The sequence below is a fragment of the Sesamum indicum genome, linkage group LG9 (genome assembly GCF_026168435.1).
Source record: "Sesamum indicum cultivar Baizhima isolate 11 linkage group LG9, ASM2616843v1, whole genome shotgun sequence".
Classification (NCBI taxonomy): domain Eukaryota; kingdom Viridiplantae; phylum Streptophyta; class Magnoliopsida; order Lamiales; family Pedaliaceae; genus Sesamum; species Sesamum indicum.
The window spans coordinates 9,035,678-9,060,612 of record NC_142665.1 but is presented as its reverse complement, the minus strand read 5'-3'; the positions used below and the strand labels follow the sequence as shown (position 1 = coordinate 9,060,612).

Here is a 24,935-nt window from a genome sequence, read left to right as displayed (position 1 = left end):
ATCTCAACTTAACAAAATCTTGTACTTAGCCATTTATAACTATTTCTCAATCAAATTTTTTGTCGAAAAAACATCACATGCAGTGCACATGTGATATTTTTTCCACAAAAAAATAAAAAAAAATTACTTTATCCTAAAAAATATTATACTAACATCATTCAAGAAATATAACTATAATTTTATAAAAATAAAAAATATTTGTATATTTGGATCTATCCTCCTAGACTATTCCAATATAATTAACTCCAACATCATTCTTGAACCTAGGAATCATTGTACCACAACATTACTCATTATTTCCACCAGCCCCAGAAAGCAAATTACTAAAATTGGGATGGTATTACATTCAATATGGGGTGGGGGGTGGGGGTGGGGGGGGGGGGGGGAGTGTTGTCAACTTGTCACGAAAAACCAAATTATTTTTCCCAAGAATTCTTCAGTTTTGCATCACTTTCACTCGTGATATGAATGATCATTATAGTGTAATTTGTGATGGTGGAGGAATCAAAATATAATTGGTATTCTTGGCATGTGGACCAATACCCAAAACAATGGTCCTCCTATGAAGTTAGAGGCCGAATGCGACTTTAGTTAATTAAGTCATCAATGCATCTATCATATGAAATTATGAACCAATTATCAGTCTAAATTTTTTAATTTAAATTAGTGTTTCTTCTCATATTTCGTGCTATATATATATATTATATTTTCTTTTTATCAATTTTGTAATTTTTTTTTCAACATGCAATTCAAACGTAGCGTAAATATATACTGATATACAGAAAATAAAATATCAAGCAAGAGTAGGGAATACAAAAGTATTATGGGAATTTTACTTCTAATAACTTAAAAAATCCTACATTGATGACGTAAAACAATTCGTTCTTTTTCTGAAATTTTCGTTTCATTATTTCCACAATAGACACGTGAGCCCTACAGTTCTTTATGTTTTGACTGTATTTTATATGGATAAGAACCAATGATTTGTATTTTTTTTAATGGAATAGTTCAATAAGAAATCGATATACACCATTAGCTAGTAGAAAAATGAACGTTGAAAATGCCTAATTTTTTGCCGCAGCTATAATTTAAAAATAATACATACTACGATGTACTGTAAAATGATCTTAAAATCGGTCGACATCAATATTATGCAAAGATATAAAGCACAAAAATGGGAAATAAAGAGTCTTGCTTTTGGGACCATTATCATTCTAATGGAATGAGACTATTTAAAGAAGCTTTGGCCTATTACGGGGATGTCCCAATCTCTCATACCCAAAGGACAAAACCAAGACATTGGGAAAAAGATTATTAAAAAAAAAAAAACAAAGTTAGAATTTTTCAAGAAAGATACTAAATCACCTACCACTAAAATTGTGTGTGGCCATGTGCTCACTTTGGTCATCTTGTGGCCAAGATTGGCCCTTCACTTGCCTAAGTACTTGGAAACCATGTTTTGAGCAGTTGTTCCTTTGCCCATTTGCAGTCTACTACAACAATTATTTGAGGAGGGTACAACCCCATTTAACATTTTCCTCTTAGAAGGTACAATCACTTTCTTAAGGGGTGGACCCTATGCCCTCCAAGGGGAGGACCATGAACATGATCACATGAAAGGTTTCATCTTTCTATTTTCTATAGTATGTTTTAATTTTCTTTTTTCAACTATACTACTATGTTTGTGCATTTCTTGTCTCAAACCCCTACTATACATGTTTTTCTCCGTATTAATAAAGGAAAAAAGTATTATTTTAGTTCGCTAAATATGTTTAATTTTAATTTTAGTCTGATAACTATGTTCATTTTTTTTTAGGTCCAGTAACTTACGAAATTGCTTACTTTTAGTCCTCTGGCAGATTTTCGGACAATTTTACCTCTATGCAACTTTTGAGAGACAGTTTTAGTCCATATGCACTCATAGGGGTAAAATTTTTCGAAAATCTGTCAGAGGACTAAAAGTAAGCAATTTCGTAAGTTATTAGACCTAAACAAAAATGGACATAGTTATCGGACTAAAATTAAAATTAGGTATACTTAGTGGACTAAAATAATACTTTTCCCTATTAATAATATTAATTAGCTTTATGTAATTTTCTGAACATTAATTCGTAGTTTTTGATAAGTCTTAATCTACTACAAGATCGTGGCGTTAGATCTATGGAACGTACGTAAACCCTAATAAATGAAGGGTTGTGATGGTTCGAGGTCTGGGTTATTAGACTCATCAAGAAGCTGTGGATCGGTACTAGTTAAGGTTGGGCTCAATAATTATTTTAGTGTCTATTGTGAATGAACGATCATAGTGGAGCTGACCTATACAAAAATTAGGGTTTGATGAAGTATTAGGAGATTTTATGTAATATAGTTGGTTTGATGATGATTATATGGTAATTGGGATCAAGTAGTTGGAGTGCAATAGCAAAACTATGAGAAAAAGGGTAAGGGATGGGTTTCCATCTACTTAGGTATGAGAATGTGCATCTTTTGACACTACATTTTGTAGTTACCGTCACCACAAGAATTATAATATTTAACTATGATTAATTATCATAGTTAATAACAAATAGTTGTAGCAAATAATTATCTGCTATGGTCACGCAACGGTTGTTGGCCGTATTTTTTGCAAAGATGACTAAAAAGTCATGGCAAATATTTTGACCATAAGTCTTAGCCGTGTCAAATAATTTTTTTATAATGAAAAATTTAGTTTTTTTGCATCGATTTTATTTAACCATAGTTAATAATAGTCATTTACCATAATTTTTAACCATAATCACTAATAGGAAAAAGTATTATTTTAGTCCGCTAAGTATGTCTAATTTTAATTTTAGTCCGATAACTATATCCAATTTTGTTTAGGTCCAGCAAATTACGAAATAGCTTACTTTTAGTCCTCTGGCTGATCTTCGGATAATTTTACCCCTATACAACTTTTGAAAGGCAGTTTTAGTCCATATGCACTCATAGGGGTAAAATTGTCTGAAAATCAGCCAGTGGACTAAAACTAAGCAATTTCGTAAGTTATTGGACCTAAATAAAAATGGACATAGTTATCGAACTAAAATTAAAATTAAGCATACTTAGCGTACTAAAATAATACTTTTCCCTCACTACTATTATAGTCAATAGTAATTCTTTTTAGTGCAGGAAGAGTTGATTTTTGCAAGTGTGTTGGTTACAAAGTTAATAATTTACTTTTTCTTTTCTTTTCTTTGGGTTGGGGGGTGGGGGGTATTATGTGTTTGGTATAAATATATGTGGTCTAAGCAAACACGGTATTTTGAAATTCTTGATCTGCTACTTTAAGGTTGTTTGGCCAAAATGGTTCTTTTTTCCCTATATTTTACCAGATATATTAATTTTAAATTTATCAGATAATAACATTATTTTTGAAGTAAGTTTTAAGATTATTTGGATAGTTTATACAACTTTTAAATACTAATATAAAGTAAGTTTCTGAAATATTTGTGTAGAATATATTTTTTAAAATATAATTAAGATAAAGTAAGATTTCCAAATATTTGAACGTAATATAATTTAAATAAAACTATAAAATTTTATAATTGATATGATCAAACTAAGTAAGTAGCGTCTATCGATTTAAATGTTAAAGATTAATTATTAGCATCTCTTACTTTCTTGTTAATAATCGAATATTTTATAAGCCGCATGATCACGTAATTATAATTACAAATACTTTATGATATTATATTAAAATATTTAAAAAATTTATTATAAGTTCAACCAAACACCCTCTTAATAATTTAATGGTTTTATCAAGAATCACAATAAATGTCGAGGTTTTTTGGTGACAATTAATGAGATGAAAAAGTAAAAGATAAGGTGAAATGTGACAAGACAGAAATAATTGACAAGGAAGTCTCTGGAAAATTTACATCTTTGAGCATGAAAAACGACAGGTAAAAGAGACACTTATTTCCATCAAACATTGTTTTCTAGTGAAAATCCTGTCTGTACTTGATTTTTGTTTCACCACATTTCATTGTCAGTAGAAATTGGACTTTAACTTCTGTTCATCTTGGACTTGTTTTCTTTTGTTTCAAAGTCTTGATCGACTAATAAGATTGAAGTTTTGATAGTTAAAGAATTGTGGGTTTGAATTTTGATCCAACTTAGAAAGTGACTGACCTCAAGGGCAGTGTAATCTTTGGACTAAGTGGGGAACTTGAATAATAAACACACATTAGACGAGTTGAGAGCTCTCTGAATAAGGCCTTTCGATACTTAAATTAGTTTGAATATAAGTTCGAAGAGCTAAACACATATATAATCACTCTAAATGACGTATCTTAATCCTAGGTTGTCTAAAGTATTGCCAAGCATTCATACTTGGTAGATCGACTTGTCAAAATCCCCGCCTTCTAGATGTCTTGGTTTCGACAATTACTATAAGGGTTCGTTTTACTTTTATAATTTTGATAAATAATTGATAGGGTTCGAACTACTTTTTCGTAGACCAGGATAAATTAGTAAGGGTTGGCTAATGATAGGAGCAGCTAGAACAAGTACGCATGCATCAATTGGGCAAAGCAGGTTAATATTTCTTGCTCTATAATAGGTTGCTTAAACTTACAGGCTTGTTCCAGCAAAAGAGTATCTACTTAGGTTAAGAATTATCTTACCTACTTACCTAGTTTTCTGGCTGAACTTGTGTGGTAAAGCATCTCTTATACTAGTAGGAGATAGAGAAACCTCCCTTATCCTACTTCGCATTACTTTAACACTTGCAGGGAACATTCTTACATAGCATATAAACTGAGTATTTCTTAGCCAAGTAGTTATACTAACCTACAGATAGGCTTGGCAATGGATAGAGTATTACACTACCCATACCCAAAACAATTTTCATACCTATACCTTACCTAATGGGTAAGAGACCCTATTCTACCCTAGGCCAATGAAATTAAATGAGTGGGTAAGGATAGGGTAGGGTCTAATGCCCTAAAATACCCATAGGTATAGGTAATCATTTAATACCCTAACATACCTATGAGTATTGATATAGTCTAATGCCCAAAAATATTCATTTATTCATTAATTTAAATTTGAATTTCTAGACTTTAGTAAATGAATCAACTAAGTTTATTTAATTTTTAAAAAAATTAAATAATAATCATTTCATTACATATTTTATTTATATTAATTACTTATTGAAATTTTGATCGAATGTTCTAGAGCTTTTCATATTGATTATGTAATCACTCAAAATTAATTTTATGATTAAATTAAGCAAACTTTAACTTGACATTTTTAGAAATAAAAAAATCCGAATGGAAATATAATTTAGTTAAATTTGAGTAATATACAAAATAAATAAAATTTGTTTGTGTGAGTATATATTAATATATATTTTAATATTTAAATTAAAATATATGTCTCTTCATATTCCTCCTATTGAAGTTGAGGCTAGTGGATATTTATAGTCATAATGTTTGTAATAATATTTCTTCAATATCATCATCCCACTACTACAACATATTCATACATATTACTACCCATTTATCACCACTTTCTATTACATAATTGTCCACTAATTCACATTAAGATGGTGAATAATTTCTACACATATAAAAGGAAATCATTCTACTTGTTTTGTGACACACATATACATATACTACATGCAATTATAAGAGAGAGTTATATTAGTTGTTGGAAGACGTTGTTTTTTTGTGGAACTTTGGACTCTACTACTTGTCTAGAGTGAGTTAGAGTTGTATGACGTTGTCAGGCCTGGAGGGGACAAGTCAAGAGTGATACTGCTGGACCAGTGAGAAGTTTACTGCAGTGAGCTTGAATCTTCTTAAAAAGAGCGAGATATCTGTGCCTCAGTCTGAAAATTTATTTTTATATTTTCAATTATAAATTGTTATTTCTACAATAATTTTAAGAAGATTCAATGGTTACAGTTGAAATCAGTTTAGGAGATTTCGACAAGCCATTTTGTTTCAATGGTACCCGTTTCAAGAGATGGAAGGGTAAGTACTTTTTACCTAAGCCTTCTCAATTTTTCTATATTTTCACTGAAAAAAACCCGATTGATGACACTAACATGAATGATGATGAGTTTGCTATCCAACAAGAGAAAGTGGAGAACTACAACAATGATGCATTCAAATATCGGTATTATCTTCTCAACTATCTATCTGATAATTTCTATGATTATTTTATGATAGAACATACTCTACTGCAAAGAAAATTTGGAAAACGCTGCAGAATTAGTATGATACCAAAGAGGCAGTTGTTAAAAAATATGCTGCTAGTAGATTTTTTTCGATTCCAAATGGTGGATAACAAATTAGTGGCATACCAAGCTCAAGATTTTATTATGATTATTGAAGAGCTTCAATCGGAGGACATCAAAATTGGAGATAACCTTGTTGTTTGTGGCATCATTGACAAACTTCTACCTTCATGGAAGGAATTTCAAAAAACAATGCGCATTAGTAAAGAAAATGTCACTGGAAATATTGATAATGCGAATCCGCATAAAAGAAGCGGCAAGGGGCCAAGATGCACTTATGCAGCCACCAAAGTAATGCACAACCTATTACAATAAAGGTGAATTTAATTTCACCAAATAATGTTGCACCCAACTCTTATAGAAATACCTGTTTGAAGCCAAAAAAAAAAAATTCAAGAAAATTTATGGTAAATTTTCGAAGAAAAATATTGAAAATATCAAGCACAAGATCAAAATCTAAGAGTATGTTATGTCTGTGGCTAGAGTGGGCATATTGCTCGATTTTGCAAATACGGAAAATGTGAGCCTGCTTCGCAAGCTAACGTGATAAAGGAGCCACTTGTGGCAATGATAATAGACATACACATAGTTGAAAGTGTTGATGGGTGATGGGCGGACTCTGGTGCAAATCGCCATGTTTGTTATGAGAAAAATTGGTTCAAGGTGTATACTCATTTTGATGAGCCAAGAACTATTATGCTTGGTGATTCTCATACCACCCAAGTGCTTGGAATTGGAGAAGTTGAGTTGAAATTTACCTCAAGAAGGATATTGACCTTGAAAGACATTCTATAATCCTTCCATGAGGAAGAATTTGATGTCGAGTTTTCTACTCAGCAAGGCAGGTTTCAAACAGATTATGGAATCTATCAATATGTAATTACCAAAAAATGTATTTTTGTAGGTAAGGGGTATGCATGTGATGGGGTGTTTAAAATAAATGTTGAGGTGAATAAAGTATCTTCTACTTCTGTTTATATGCTCTCTTCTATTAATTTTTGGAATGCTCGTTTATGTCATATTAATCATTGTTATATGGGAATTATGAGTAATTTAGAATTAATCCCAATGATAAAAAAGGATTTTGAGAAATTTGAATCTTGTAGTAAAGCCAAAATGACAAAAAGGCCGCATCCAAGTATTGAAAAAAAATTAAATTGTTAGAATTAATTCACACTGATATTTGTGAACTTGGAGGAATTTTAACTCGTGGAGAAAATCGTTATTTTATTACTTTTGTTGATGATTTTTCTAAATATAGGTATGTTTATTTGATGAAAAATAAAAGTGAGCTTTTGAAAAGTTGAAAAATTATCTCCATGAAGTTGAAAACAATTCGGTAAGAAAATAAAAGAATTAGAAGTGATAGGGGCTGAGAATATGAGTCAAATGAATTTAATTCTTTTGTTACATCGTTGGGAATAATTCATGAAGTTATTCTACCATATTCTTCTGCATCTAATGCTGTAGTTGAAAGAAAAAATAGAACATTGATTGATTTGATAAATGCCATGCTTATTGAATCTTGTGCACCTTCAAATCTTTGGGGTGAAGCTATGTTAACTGCTTGTTATGTGTTGAATAGGGTGTCACATAAAAAAACTAAATTAATATCTTTTGAGCTATGGTTATAAGCCAACTTGGGATATCTTAGAGTTTGGGATTGTTTAGCCTATGTGAGGTTAACCAATCATAAAATTTCTAAATTGGGAGCAAAAGTTACAACTTGTGCTTTTCTTGGCTTCTAATAGTACCGCTTACAGATTTTTAAATCTGGAAGATAATGTGATTATAGAATCAGATGATGCTATCATGAAGAAACGTTTTCATTTAGTTCTAAAAATAGTGGGGGTCAAAATATTGAAAAGAATATTTTATTTTTACCTAGCTCTTCCACTTCTTTTTTGAAAAATAAGGAAAATAATGTTGAACTAAGGGGAAGTAAAAGAGCTAAAGTAGAAAAAAATTGGTCCTGATTTCTATATTTTTAATATTAAAAATGACCCTCTTACTTTAAAATAAGATTCTTTATCACCTAATGCTATTTTTTGAAAAGAGTCTGAATGATGAGATGGAATCTCTAATTTCAAATAAAACTTGGAAGTTAGTGGATTTACCACTGAGTCATAAAACAATTGGGTGTAAATGGGTCCCCAGGAAAAAAATAAAAGGCGGATGGTTCAATTGATAAATTCAAAGGTAGACTAATTGCTAAAGGTTTCAAGCAAAATGAAGGTCTAGTGTTTTTTTTATATGTATTCTCCAATAACTAAAGTGACATCCATTAGATTTTTAATTGCTATTGTTGCAATATTTGATTTACATATCCATCAAATGGATGTAAAAACTGCATTTTTGAATGAGAACTTAAATGAAGAAATTTATATGGACCAACTTGAGGGTTTTTTGGAAGCAGGCAAAGAAAGCAAGGTTTATAAATTAACTAAATCCCTATATAACTTAAAACAGGCACGTAAGCAATGGCATGAAAATTTGATTCATGCATGATTGAAAATGGTTTTAAACCAAATGAGTGTGACAAGTGTATCTATCATAAGTCTTGAAATAATATGTGGATGATTTGTTGATCTTTGCATCTACTTTGCATGTTATTAAAGAGACCAAAAATATGGTTAGTAGTCACTTTGACATGAAGGACCTTTGAAAAAGCAATTGCTCTAATTTTACCGCTACGATTGGTAGGGTACAAAATTATTATTATAACGGTAAATCCAGGCCTAACACAATACTGCGAGATCATACTTGATAAGTGGTATATCAATGTTGATTATGTTAAATCACGTGATAATCTTGCAGATCCATTAACTAAGACTTTAGCAAGAGAAATGGTCAGGAACACATCAAGGGGGATGGGGTTAAAGCCCATACAATCATAAGTCACGATGAAATCCAACCTGCGACTAGAGATCCTATAACCTGGTTGAATGAAGAAAACTAATCATATGATGACTTGTTTTGAAATGCAATATATTATTTTAATTATTTTTAATCCCTATGATGTGAGTGCATTTATCTTGTAAGGATTTGCGGAGGTTGACTTTATTAACTCTTAACAAAATTCTGTAGCTCGAGTGAGTGGGATGTTAGAATTACAAGAGAACCCTTGACAGATTTCACCTATATGAGTGTGGAAGTAGGCCGTTTCCTATGAGAATTGAGCTTATTCTCAAAAACACTCATAAAAATCGGGATAGCACAAGGACGTAATGTGCTGGCTAATAAAGCTCATGTTAACACTTTGACTGTTATGTGTGTGCAGTCATACTTTATTTTTCCTAAACAATCATAGTTCAAGTTTGAGACCATTACTGACTCTAGAATAGAGGTTACTGTTTCACTAAGTGAGGGTTCAATGTAGAGCACAACTTCATTATGCATAATAGTCTCCCTTCAACTAATATACTCTCATTAGTTTTATTATTAAATGAGTAGGGTATTGTTAGTATATATATTAATATATATTGCATGTTATATTTAAATTAAAACATATGTTTCTTCATATTCTTCCTGTTGAAGTTGATGTTAGTGGATGCTTATGGTCAAAATGTTTGTAATAATATTTTTTTAATACCATCATCCCACTACTACACCATATTCATACACATTACTACCCATTTATCACGACTTTCTATTATATATCCACTAATTCATATTAAGATGGTGCATGATTTCTACACTTATAAAAGGGGATCATTCTACTTGTTTTGTGATACATATATACATATACTACATGCAACTGTAAGAGAGAGTTATATTAGTTGTTGGAAAGTGTTCTTTTTTTGTGGAACTTTAGACTCTACTACTTGTTCAAAGTAAGTTAGAGTTGTACAACGTTGTTGGGCTATTGTATCTTAGAGGTGACAAGCCAAGAGTGATACTGCTGAACCAATGAGAAGTTTGCTACAGTGGGCTTGAATCTCCTTAAAGAGAGCGAGATATCCGCACTTTAGCCTGAAAATTTATTTTTATATTTTCAGTTGTAAATTATTATTTCTACAACAGTTTGAATCAAATTATTAAAATTTCATCAAATCAAACATGAATGCAAATGCAAATTCAAATGATACTTAAGAGATTTGAATGAAAGTTTGATATATATACTTAATTTCATTTATTTTTACAAATTCTTACGTGTTGATTCTTACTTTGAACTCATCCGAATTTTATAATCAATTAATATAATCGGTCCATTATTTGAATAAGTTTAAGGTTCTTATTTAAAATTTCATTTATATTAGTCTGTCATTTTGACAAAATCAAGTTCTTTACTTAAGTTTCAACAATGATCAATTTGTACCTAATTAAATTTAAGTAATGGATTTTATTTTATCAACCGACGGGTAATGAAAATCCACTATTAGTAACATACATTGTTTGCCTTGAATGTAAATTTAAACATATTGTAAAAGAGAAAAAAAATGAATAGGTTTCAAATGAATAAAACTACCCAATTTTTTTGGATATAATTTGGGTAAGACCCTATGGGTATTTTATAAGGTAGGGTATGGGTAGGGTATAAAAGAAATTGATCTAGGTATTTGATGGGTCTGGGTCCAAGCAGGGCAATTCCCGCCCATTGATAGGCCTATCTGCAGGAACAACAAAACATAACGAAAAATTCAAGTAGCCAAGTCAATTAAAAAGTCCCCTAGATTTGTGCGCTCTAGTTCATTTGGGTAGAAGGACTCTTAAAGTGGAGTCTTTCAGCCAGTCAGCATTACTCAAGAAGCCCATCGGGATTCATCTTGCTAATGAGCATGAAAAGTCTCTTATTTTTTACAGGATATCCTACCTACTCCAATAGTCCAACTCTACGATTTGCACTCCTAGAGTGGGGGAAGCGATGATGCCCTCTAAACCTTTCATGGAATAAGCCCACAAGCAAGGCGGACCAGTCCAACTAGAAATAAGCTTAGTTGGCCCACCAATAGGTAGACAAGGCTCACAAGCTTACCTACTACTTTATTGAATTGACAGACCCAAGAAACAAGTCATTTGCAGTTGGACACATAATTATATAGCTGGATGGATAAGTCATATAGCTTGCTAACACATCAGGACACATCATCTTAAAAAATCTCTAGGTAGTTCCTAGTAAATAGATGTCAAATGAGCTGGGAATCCATGAGTAACCAATTCTCGAATTTTCAGGTAGACATCGCAAGACTAAGTCCACCTGACGTATCTCTTTCAATATTTATCCAACTTACAAACGATCTTTTTGGATAATAACCAACTCAAAAGACTTTCCAACGGCGTACAACACTCTACAACAAACCCATATCCTACTCTATATATATCTATAAATAGAGGTCTTGTGCAGTCATCTTGGTAATATCATCCCTCATACTAAATATTTCACTTATTCTCTCATTTCTCTCTCTATTTTTAGGCTATTTTGAGCCTATATTTTGTACTCCACATGAATATATACCTTTATCATTATTCTACATTATTATTATCACTTTAATTCATGTTCCATTTATTCCTTTTCAGTATAAGCGTTACTGCCTTAAACATCAGAGTGGTAACCTTTATTTTGTAGAGTTAATCCTTGTTAACCTTAAGATTTTCATTGAAGATCCTTCAACCTTGTGTTGTGGCTAAAAATCTGGTATGTATTAGTAAGCATTATGTTTGTTGTTATTGTTAATCGGGGAAGAGGCGGTCGAAATGAGATTACTAAGAACTGAAGATTAGAGAGGCGAAAATGGGGAAATAAAGCATATTTTCAACAGCAAAATTTGGGAGTGTTACGAGCGTTTTAAAAAAGTATTTTTCAATTTTGAGTCCAAAAACAATATTTTTGAGGTCTCTTGAATAGCAGCTTCTGCTTTTGAAATTGCTAAGAGGAACGCTTTTAGGGAGTATTTTTGCGAGTTTCACAAAAGTGTTTTTTAACTTCTAGTTTTAAAAGAGTACTTTTGAAGACCTTGAGATATCAACTTCTGCTTCTCAAACTGCTTAAGAAAGCGCTTCTAGGCCTTGGGGGTGCTTCTTGCAGCTTTGGCTATTCTGTAATTAATGGAACTTATTTTTTACTACTTTTATTATAATAATCTTGATTCAATTTTACTGTTTTTATTTTTTAAAATTGTATATTTAAATTTGATATTGGAGTTTTCAAATAATTAGAATAATTTTACAATAATAAAATTTACACTTTCACATATTTAATATTTTAAAATTTTTATATTTAATTTTCTATATCATCTTATTATGTTATTTTGTTCACATATTATTATTTGATTAATTGATAAAATATTTTTTTTGCAATCATACAAGTTCAATTATTGTGTTTGAATCAACAACTATATTACTTAGTGAGAGCATTATTAATTACACATATTTTTTTAATATTTTTTTAAAAAATTAAATATGAAGTATACTAATCAAAATAAATTTATAATTTTTTATGGAAAAATAATTATTATTGAGAAATAATAAGCAAAACTAGTATCTTTTTAACACAGGGAATAAAACAGTCTTTAATAAATTAAATTTATTTTAGAAGTGATTTTTCTCCGAACACTGTTTAATTTAGCTTTTATTTGCTCTTCACTTTTAAACGCTACTCACTTTTAATTTTGTTACAAATTTTAACTTTTTCTATAAAAATTATATTTCTAATAGTAGAAGTTTTTGCAAACACTCTCTTAGTTTAGGAAATAAAATTATATCTATAGGGATAATACATTTATATGATCTGATTTCTAATCGGAGCTAATAGAAGTCAATCTCGGGTCCAATGGATTTTCACCGGATCCAATGTATATGGGTCGATTTCTAGCTCAATTCATCCTTGTTCATCAATATAAACAAGCCCTAAAGGGTCCAGGTCGGGTTGGATCCAATTCTATCCGATCCGATAGAAAAGTACGCAAATTTTGTCATGTTATGAAATTTTTGTACCTATAGGGGGATTTTTATCTTTTTAATTTTTGTCATCTTTACCCCATCAAATTTAGAAAAAAAAAGACATGGGTGTTTGTTTATTTTTATATTATTTATTTATTTATTAATTTTAATGATTTTATATATAATATCTTGTGTATTTAATCAGCTTTCTATTCTTGTATATCGAATTATGTAATGTACATGTGCATATATATATATGAATAATTATATTTTATGTATGTACACATATAAATAATACAAAAAATTATATTTGCACTCGAAACATAAATTTGATCTGCTAATCACACGGCCAAACGGGCGTAACTGCCTTTAGCTTCTGGGCCTCTGGCTGTTGAGTGTGGGCTTCAACAGTGCTGAACCACATAGAAGTCTAGGGTGTTTGCTGGGTCGTGTTTGGGAGTAATCCAAGTAGACATTTAGGGCTTATCCATTCTTAATTTTTCAATAAATTGGGCCCAACTCTCTGAATTATTAAAAGGAGCTGTTTCCATGATGATGATTGGGAATTTTCTCCGATGTTTTTTTATCTCCAGGTAAATGAATGGTTTTAATTTTATTCTATTTTAGTGAAGAATCAAATATTAGTTATAAGAAATTAATTTAGTTATTCAACAAAAATAGATTGATCCAAACAATCCTAAACAGAGCATGGAGAAAAGAAAATAGTCAGAGCCCAAAAGGGTACTAAAGACCCAAAAAGCCCAGAATAAACAAGGAGGTCCAGGTCGAGTAAGGGCCTAAATGGGGTCGAAATCACCCTTGTGGAGGTCAAGTGGCGGTCCACATAGGATTACTTGTGCCATATTCCCTAAAGAGTTGTTGGTACAAATAGGCTCTAAACGCTAGGACACATGGCTACAACGGAGAGTGAATTGAAGGGTGTCCTTATCTCGAAGGTAACCGCCTATTGAAAGATCAAGGAGTCCTATGTGCAATAGGATATCCCTCCTCAATCAAAACCCGAGTTTCGGAGGATCCCGCCTTATCCCTCAAGCGGTTGGGTTGCTTATAAATAGTAGACCCTCTCGTTCGAAGTTGCTACCTTTTTACTGACACTAAGCACACAAAAATCACACTCTTCTTTATTATCTTACTTCATTTTATCGTATTTTTATTTATTCATTTACTGACTTGAATGCTAACATTTTGTTTGTAGGTTCGCGTTCTTAAAGCTTGCAAGCGAAAGCCCAAATACCTCATGTTGAACTATTGAACATAAGCTTTTTAGCTCACATCAATAATAATTAATTATGAAGAAATAAACACCAATTTTTTTATTATCCAAATTAATATTAAATTATCTTAGAACTCGCTCCTAAATTACAATGAATTTAACACGATCGATACTATTTTTTATTTAGTTAATATAAAAGGTGTTCACGGTTCAATAAATAAAGCAAATTAAATTGAAATAAAAAATAAAATACCTTAAAAAAATTAGAAACAAAGTTTGTAATTACCAAAATTTAATAAAAAAAACTTCGTAGGAAAGGAGTTTGTAATGGTCAAAATATAATTGTTTTAAATTATTTAGTATAATATTATTATCTAGAATTTTTATGTTTATTTTTGTCCTATTAATCAATTGCATAACTATTCTTAATACCTAATTTATAGTCATTATGATTCCATTATGCTCAAATATTTCAAAAACTTATTTTAACAAGTCTAACAATATATGATTAAACAAAAAAACATTTTGATAAGATATATATTTATATTATTTTTTAAATAATATTAGCTAAATTATAAAGTAAGAGATAATTATCTTCAATTTTAGCATATACTGAACTAAAGTTTTTGGGGAAATATTAATTTAAAAAGTTTGAGATATTATTGCCCAACATTACAAAGAATGGTGTCCTTAGCTTTGTCTTAATTGATGGCTCGTAGCAATTCAAGTGCAGATTATAAGCAAATTGAGTAAATTAATATTTTTGTTGTTCCAATTTCATGAATTAATTACTTTCATACTTTGTGACTTTAGCTTTGTCGATTCCAATGCGTCTTCTTGGTGGCAGCGTGCAAAGATATTGTCATGCTCATAGTATATTTGAAAATAAAAAATCAATATCCGACCCTAATAATAGGTTAGGAAGTTTGATTTGTAAAGGGAGTAAGTACTCCTTATTTACTGTTTTTTAATTATGTATATTATATTTTTTTGAGTAATAAATAGGTAGGGGTCCGTCAAACCCCCACCTAGACGCAAGCGACTTTTGCGAAAAAAAAAATTATGATTTTGTTTAGTACTTTTAAGATATAACTTACTTTACTTTTATATTTAGTTTTCCTTTTAAAAAAAATCTAATGTTGAACATCTCATATTTCGTATTTTTTTTTTTTTTTGTAAATTTACTTATTTGTTGATAAATTTGGTTAACGATCTATAGTTACAGGATAAAAAATAAAATCTACTCTAGTGTGAAAGGGATCAAACTTTTCAACACATAACTAAAGTTGCCAAATAAGGACTAAACGTGACGCTACAAAAAAATGTGGAATTTGGGGCGGTTTTAGGAATGACTTTTTCGGAAATCGAAACAGTTTGAAATTTAAGAAATTAATTTGAATTGGAGTTTGGAAAGATTTACATTCCGTCGTTATAGACTGCGTTTCTAAAATTTAGGAAGGCTGATAAAGAACCGTTCCCAACTGGAATGAATATTGTACTAAATTGTTATTGATCATTCCTAATAGTATATCTAAATATAAAAATTTATTTTTTTGATTGGAACACATTGGATAAGGTTTAAAATGGTTAGGTATTTTAATTCATAATATTTTAGAACGTTGTTGTAATACTCATCGCTGAATTTTGAAATTGTGTTAATTTATATTGGTGAGATATTTAAGAATGGTCATTGGAATTGTATAAAGCTCAATTTTTCAAACATATTAGGCAGAGTTTGTTTTTTGTTTGAAACAGTCCCTTGTAATTGTTTTATGAATATTTTTTGGAATGCAATATGGTGTGTGCATCAGTTGGAGTTGCAATACATGTAGGAACCGTCATTCCTTTATTGAAACACTTATTTAGAACTACTTTAGCAATGACGTTTGGAACGATCGTAATTTTGAAATTTGTAACACTTTCTTTGCAATTACTAAATCCTTCCTAATTTTTTATTTGAAATGACAAAATTTTAAAAAATAATATAATTTATATAATTAATTATTAAATTTAATTATATATGAGTTTAATTAATTGAATAAAATTAAATAATGGAATGTAAAAAATATTATGAAACATGAATAATTAGAAAAATATTATATTAATATTAATATTATCCAATTAGAAAATTAAGAAAAAGATAAAATTTAATATAAACCCTCCTCTTCAACAATGTCCATATGGTTCTCATTCGGGGTAGGAGGTCAGTCGGAGGCTGTGCTGGGGAGCTAGTGGAGGCGATCGGCTATAACAGTCGCGCAGTCGAGGAGCTGGCCTACATTTCCCTCATCATGGTCATCATGTCGACCGTAGTCGTCTCCAGTCGGTTCATGAGATCCTTCATGGTCGGATTTGGTTGTGGCTAGGCAATGGTGATGTGTACGTCCGATTGGAGACGTGGGCCTCAGGTCCAAGACTGAATACACGATCCTTGTTCTTGCCCCCGATTATAGAGCCACAGCTGTTGCTCGATCATCGTCACTGAAGCCTCAAATTTAGCCGAGGTATCGTGGTCTTCGACCGTAGGCTGAGGCTAATGATCCTCCCCCAGCTTTTGGAATGTCTCCTGCAAAATAAACAAAATTATTAGAACTTTACTCCAAAAATATTTAAAAATAAAAAATATTATTATTATACTTACCGCTACCTCAACTACCCTCGGGCACCAGCCACCATCGTCCTTCTTCTGTACCATTTGGTGAACAATTCCACCTCACTTGGGTGGCCGACCAAGCTCTACCTCTTGTAAAAGAAATAAACAGTTAGCATAATATTTATAAAACAATAATAAATATTAAACAAATAATATAATTCACTTACCATCTTCCTCTTATGCATGCCAACAGAGGAAGATCCCCCGAGGTACATAGTAGAGGACGTCGTAGGGTTTGCCGTTTGGTTCGGCTTATTCTTCGCAGACCTAGTCCTTGAAGTCTGCACTGGCCCAATATGCCTGGAGCTGAAGCCAGACTTCGTTGCCAGCCAAAGTGGCTTGACCAGCTGCTTTCGGGCGACGGTGAATTGTTTCTGGATGAATTTACTTGCCCACATGTGGAAGACCCGGAATATGGACTCATCATCACAGTCCCATCAGAGGTTATCTACAAAATATCAAATTAAAAAAAAAAAACAATAGTAAAATTCATTAAACATTTTAAATTATAAGATAATACAAAATTATTTTAAAGTACATTACCTTCATGCTCCCGAACCAGAACTATTGGTGCTCTAGCGGCACCTACCTCAAACATCCCCAAGGGTGGGGAAAGTGTCTTTGCACAACCGCATTGATGCGCTCGTGGATTTTGCGGTCATACTTGGAAGTACATGTTAATTAGTGATTTTTAAAATAAAATAATACTAAAAAATATTCATAAAAAAATTTACCTCAAGTCATTAAGGATGACATAGTGGCGTGTTGATGGTGGGAGGATTGCTGGTGTTGGAATAGCTCATGGACGGGCACGATCAGCCACTGGTGTGGCAGATAACTGTCCGGCCTCCTCAACTCCCGATACTGCAACAGATGGTCAAACATCATTTCGAATCTACGTGGCGGCTGAAGGTCTGAACTTATTAGGTGGTGGGGATGGTCGAAAGATTGCTTCCCCAGCATGGATAGCATCAGACGACACTGATAGAAATGGCAGGCCACAACCACGGCCAAGACCACATTGTCCACGTAGTAGAGGAGGCGTACCAGTAGACATAATATATACAAAATATAATAAGTATAATTTTTGTAATGGTTGAAAAAATTATCCTAATTTCATAATATATGGAAATGCGCGCATCAATTGTGATTATTGGTATCACTATTTAAATAATATTGTAATTTGGAATATTATCCCAATTATTTATTTATTATAATTATTAATTTTATTGAAACTTGTATGTATTAGGGATATATTATTATTGATATGATTATGTACATAATATTCTTATTGAGAACATTAAGATAATTTTGTGATTATTGATATTATTATGTGAATAATATAATTATTAGAAATATTAGCCTAATTTTGTGGTTATTAATATTATTATGTAAATAATAATACTATTAAAAATATTAGCCTAATATTTTGATTATTGACATTATTATGTAAATAATATTATTATGGAAAATGCACAAGAATTACATAAAATAATTATACAATAAATTTGATAAAAATCACACAATATGCTCTAAATTACAAAAAAAACTACAGAAATTACACAATTATACAATAAATTTCACAAAAATTACATAAATTTTTGTGAAATTAAAAAAATTTACACAATACTTTTGGAATTACAAAAAATTACATAACCTATTTTCACAAAAATTACACAACCTATTTTTTGAAATTACATATATATTACACAAATGTTACACAAAAATTACACAACCTATTTATGAAATATTATTAAGAACATATTAAGGGGAAAAAAAAAAGAGAAAACTCGCTTCCGTCGAAGAGGGAGATAGATGGACGATGAACGACAGACGGCGAACGGTAATAGAAAGGCAAAGTGACACATCAAGAGAGAGAGAGAGAGAGACAAAGGGCGAGTGAGAGAGTGAGGAAGGGAATAAAAAATCTGCTAAGTATATATTAAATTTTGGAACGATCTAGGAACGGTCATTTATAAATAAATCGTTCATATCAGTCGTTCCTAAGTACGTAGAACGACGACGTTTTAGATAACTTTTTAAATGACCAGTCCTATATTTAACAAGGCAGTTCCAATATAAGTTCCAAAATTATTTGTTTTAAACTAAAAAAATCAAAGTGAAGAAAAAACCATTTTGCACATGTTAATAATCAAAGAAAAGTAGACCATAAATTTATTAAAACCATTGGACACATAATTTTTTCATTAAATTTGATACATGTTTAGCAGAACAAGTATATTTGTATATCCAAGATTGTTAGTCTTACATAAATGTAAGTAGTATCTTATACTGTTATATTGGATCGACCTTTAAAATTTTAATCAAACCGTTGGATATGATTAATCAACAAAATACTACATTCGATGAAGTTTTGGATATTTTTGTTATATGGATACTAAGATATCGTATCTGATTCACAATCAATGAGATCCCAAATAATGCAACTGTCAATCAGACCATGTGATTTTACAGTAGACCGCTACATATATTCACATATGTATAGTATTTATATGCATTTAAGTTTGAAACGAATTAGTGTTGCGGATGTGGAGATATTTTGACGTACGTAGAATTTTTCACATAATTGGGAGACTAATTGGTAATTATTTAGAAATTTATAATTATAAATAAAATATACATTAAAAAATTAGAATATAATAAAACTTGAATGGATTAAATTGGAGATTGTTCTAATATTTAGAGGCAAATTATATTAATTAAGAAAATTAAGAAGGACGGAATAGGTATTTTGAGAAAAATTAATTAAATAAATAAAATAATAATAATATTATATATATACATAATATATATATATATATATATAATGAGTGAAGAGAGAGAGAGAGAGAGAGTTTTGAGAGTGAGGCGGTGCGGCCCTCTCTTTTTATTCTTTCTCATTTCAACACAAACACATAATACACAAAAAAATTTTGAAAATTTGCAAATTTCTTTCTCGGTGAAACGAAGAACAGAGGTAAGAATTTATATTTTAATTTTTAATAATTTATATAATTATATTATTTAATTAGTTCATTTATTAAATGTTGTTTATACTGAACGATCTACTATTTAATCGAAATATTTTTTGAGTTTGGCTATTTAAATTTGTATCGAATTAAATATCACATTTAATGTAAAAATGATAAAGTTGGTTAATTAAATTATTAGATTTGTTAGATTTAATTATTATTATACTTAATTTACATAATTCCACCGGAATGATTAACCAAATACATAATTCTATGTATTGTTGTTTAATTAAATTATATAGCAACGAGAAATTGATAGAAAATTTATAGAAATGTTTCAAAAATTATATTTACGAAATATTACGTTTTAAAGAAAAAGAAAAAGAGAAAATAAAGTTTTAATGATAATCTAACTTAGGGATGATATTAGAAAAGGTATTTATAAAGAGTTTGATTACATGAATTCTTATAAGTTAGTTAATAGATTAAATATATACATGGAAAGCCTAGAAAGTATAGTTATTTAAAAAAAAAATAGAACAGGAATTTGGACTTTAATATAAGTGAAATATTAAAATATTGGTGGAAAATTTACGAACATTATATAATATTTTATTTAGAGTTTATAATATTCTATATATATTGATTATACGTATAATATTCTGTTATAGGACATGACGATAAAGTAGAGGGTTGAGCAGTCCCTTGTGAAATCGAAATATTTTGGGATTTAAGGTAAGTATAACTAATTGGATTTATATATATATATATATATATAGTGATATGTTTAGTATTACATATTATATATATTGGTTTCTTATATTTGATCGTGGAATTGGATTTATATTTATATACGTGGGTTTGTATATTGATTGTTTATATAATTAGTTGTGGATTACTTGTTGGATTATCTTAATATCGGTGAAATGGTTATTATCTGTTATATGTGATTGTAATATAGGGACACGCGAGATATGATTATGTGATGATCGTATAATTGATTGTTGTATGAAATCAAATTGAAAAGTTTTATTGAGGAAGTAATCATTATAGAGAATAGAATGATGATCGTAAATTGAAATGGTGCTTACCTAATTGGGAACATAGTCAATGGTTTACGATAATGTGATTGATGATGACGTGATTAATGGTGTAATATGAAAAATATATGAATTAAGTTAGGTACCGTGGCGTGTAGGGTACCGGGGTATTACAAGTAGCGGGGAATATCCTGTGTTGTTAGCTATATACTGAGGTGATGTGGAGATACCATGCTTGTTGTGTTGTCCTGTGCTGATATTGCTACACTCCAATGTAGAGAATGTGGGGATATCACATACAATGTGTATTCTGTGTTGTATATGATATGGCTTTGATTGAGATGATGATGGCCGGCAAAACCATTGACTAATGTACTCCAATTAGAGTAAGTAGGGCCCTTAGTTAATAAGCGATAACGTCAAATATCATATCGTGAATTGATGTACAGTCGTGGAAATGCATTATTCCTTATATATGCTATTGCTATATGATGAATATTTATTAATTGATGTGATTGCATTGTACGTGACTTGTGGCATATGTGTATATATATAGACTGGTTAGCTCTACTTATTGAGTAGGCAGCTCATTCCTTGTCACGTATTTTTCAGGAGATAGGTCACATTGACTAGCCACATTGGACTTCGAGCCGTGCCGTGGTCCTTATTAGGTGGGCCAGCCATGTCATTTGAAGTTGGAGTTTTGGCTGTTTGGTTGTTAAACATTTGAGTCTATTGTTGGGTTGTGTTAAAATTGTATACTATGGCTATTACGCTATGCCCTCGAAGTTATAAGGACATCGGTTGATGTAAATAATAAATTTTTGGCAATGTCTAATATCTTTTATGATATTTATATATTATATTGATAAAGTAGAATATTTTATGTTACAGGTTGAAAAGAAATTACGTATAAAACGAATTGTAATTAAAGAAAGGATGAATATAGATAATTAAATGCAGTGAGTAGGGAGTGCTACAGATATCGTAACCAGTAATTGAACTAGGAATTTTTTGTTATTATTAGGAACAATTTTGTTACTCCTTTAGGCATGATTTTCTTATATACATATTAGGAACGATTTGTTTATACTTTTAGCTTTAAATTCGTCTTACGAGTGGTCAAATATTTAACAACCGTTCCTAAATGTAAATTTTCCTCCACTTTTCATTTGGTGCCAAATTTAAATTTGTTTGAAAAAATGACCGTTCCTAATTTTTGAATTTCCGTCTTATTTTCTACAAAATGTTGTAATATTTTCAGGCAAGATTGTTATTTATTTGCCCGTTCCAACTTGAAATTCAACATTATTTCCGTACAATAAGGAAGGATATTTTAAGCGTCGGTTTTTTTGTTGACTGCTCCTATTTGGAATGGTTTGGGAACAGTCAAGGCTCTATACAACCTTTCCTAATCTGAATTTTTTTTAAGACAAAACATAATTATTCATACAGAATAATAATAAAAATATTTAATAAGTAATTTTTACAGAAATTTTATAGATGTTTGATTACAGAAACAGTAAACTTTCAATCATAATTATTGTCTTCTTTAGTCTCGTAATCCTTGTCAAAGCTATCTTTGTCAGAATCGTCATCAGATTCACCAATTGTCGAGCGGGATGTACCTGCTCCTTGTTGATTTGCAATAGAGAGATCAACAACTAGATGTATACCATTTGGGTCATCCAAGTCAACTATGATTGTTCGTAACACTTGTGGAGTAGGTATTGTTTCCACTTCTTGAAACGCGACTTCAATCCATCGATGACTCTTTGAGCTTTGGTTTTGCATACAGGCATCAGACGCCATCTCATAGGCGGATAGGTCGTTTACAGTCCATAACAACGCATTGTGAGTGTCTCGTTCTTTGGATTGTCGTACGTCAGTACACCCACATGCCACAGATTCTGCAACTCTTCGATTAGCGGCTCCAGGTAAACATGATGAGATGTTTCGAATTGGATGGTTAGGGACAACCATCATTAGGAACATATACTCAAAACTCATGCACATTCCAGGTGGGGGATTGTACGGTGTAAGTATAACGGGTCAACATGAATACGTACGACTATACTGCACGTCCGGTACATACCCATCTGTACAGAAACCCAGCCTAACATTACAGGACTCTACTGCAAATTGGGATATATCCAGTCAAAATGTCTCCATGCGTCTGCATCAGATGGACGGAACATGGATCCCTCCTTCGTTTGATGGTTGGCATGCCACATCATTTGCTCGGCAGTCGATTTTGAAGCATACAACCCCTAAACGCAAGAGGTAAGCAGCGAGTACTTAAGAGCATGGGCCTGATTAAGAGCATATATAGAACTATTGTGCTTTTATCATAAAAGGGAAAAATGATCACTAATTGGGCTTAAGGACCAAATCGTCCAAGTATTTGAAATATAGAGGACTAAAATTGCTATATCCAAAGTTAGAGGACTAGAATTGTCAACTCTTTAAAGATACAGGACCAAAATTACAATTAAAAATTAAAACTTGACTACCAAGTCATCAAATTCATTGGAAGTTCCATTTAGGTATTGACATGGCTGATGACGTGGAATTTTTTGGCCAAATCGACCAGAAAGAATTAAAATTGCCACAATTTTTAAAGTTACAAAACCAAATAATTAATTTTAATTTGAACAGAACCAAAATTGTCAATCCTAATTTACAGGATTACAATTGCATTTTCCTTGATATTAATGGTGTCACTTGGATATTAATTACATCATTTGTAATTACTCAGGTATCAATATGTCATAAATAATATATTTTGGGTACTAATTGAATCATTATTACTCAAGTACCAATATGATATTAATGAAAAAACTCGAGTGTCGATATAAATTTTATTTCACTATTTTTTTTTTGAGCGATTTTGTTTTTCTTCCACTATTAAATAAACAAATATACACGTTTAGACGGTGAAAGGTATTTTATCACACATTTACGTTGTGTAGTATGGTGCCTTATTACTTTTAAATAAGAACATAATTTAACTACATTTTTTATATATTATTATAAAAAAAAATATCGTACCAACTTTTGAATATCCAAATTAATTCTTTAATTAATTTATTCCTTTTAAAAAAAATTGATCAGAATAGTACATAATTTTAATATTTTTCATTAATCTTATAATTATAAAAAGTTTCTCTCAACCCTCTCTTACCTTCTCCATCTCTTTTTTTCCACACAAATATTCATATTTATAATAAATCCACAATTACAATTTAATTTTTCGTTCTCACCTTAGACTATATTTCTTTCTTCTCACCTCGCACTACTTCTGCATCTCTTTACAAATTTCATTTTTCTTTCATCTCACGTTATGCTTTATTTGATATAATCGTGATGACTGCGTGCGACAACAACTAGCAAATTAAAGAATTAAAATATGTGTCAATCAATTATTGATGTATCTTCACAATATGTAATACGAGAGTACGATAGAAGAATCAAATCGCATTTCGGAAACAATGACATAGTATGGACGGATGCCTCCGCGCGCGGACGATTTCATCGTCACTTTTCAGCATACGGCGCGGCGGAATCTCCTCAGTGTTCAAATCAAACTAAAAGTCAAAAGAGGGCAGGCCGATTGTGGCTGAGCAATTGATGTTTCAAGCCTCCAACAATTCTAACACACGTACCGACAAACACATACACACCAAATTTACGTTCAAACTACCTACGATATGTGCGTCGACCATCCCGCGTTCCCGAATACTTCCAATCACAAGCATAGTACTCACAGTTGAAGACAAGAATCTTCATTAATATCAACAAATTCACACCAACATGTTTCTTGTAAGAATCTGCGTCCCTTTCTCCATATGGTGTGTATAAATGAAACCCTTTTCTCCAACTTCTACACACA

The 24,935-nt window shown here is 31.0% G+C and overlaps 1 long non-coding RNA gene across 1 annotated transcript; it reads left to right on the top strand.

Annotated features, from left to right (window-relative positions):
• The first annotated feature begins 19,891 nt into the window (after positions 1-19,891).
• LOC148786864 (uncharacterized) lies at positions 19,892-21,895 on the top strand. Its single transcript, XR_016067539.1, has 3 exons — positions 19,892-20,008; positions 20,675-20,738; positions 21,656-21,895. It is a non-coding gene; the product is annotated as an uncharacterized LOC148786864 (long non-coding RNA).
• Positions 21,896-24,935: the final 3,040 nt, after the last annotated feature.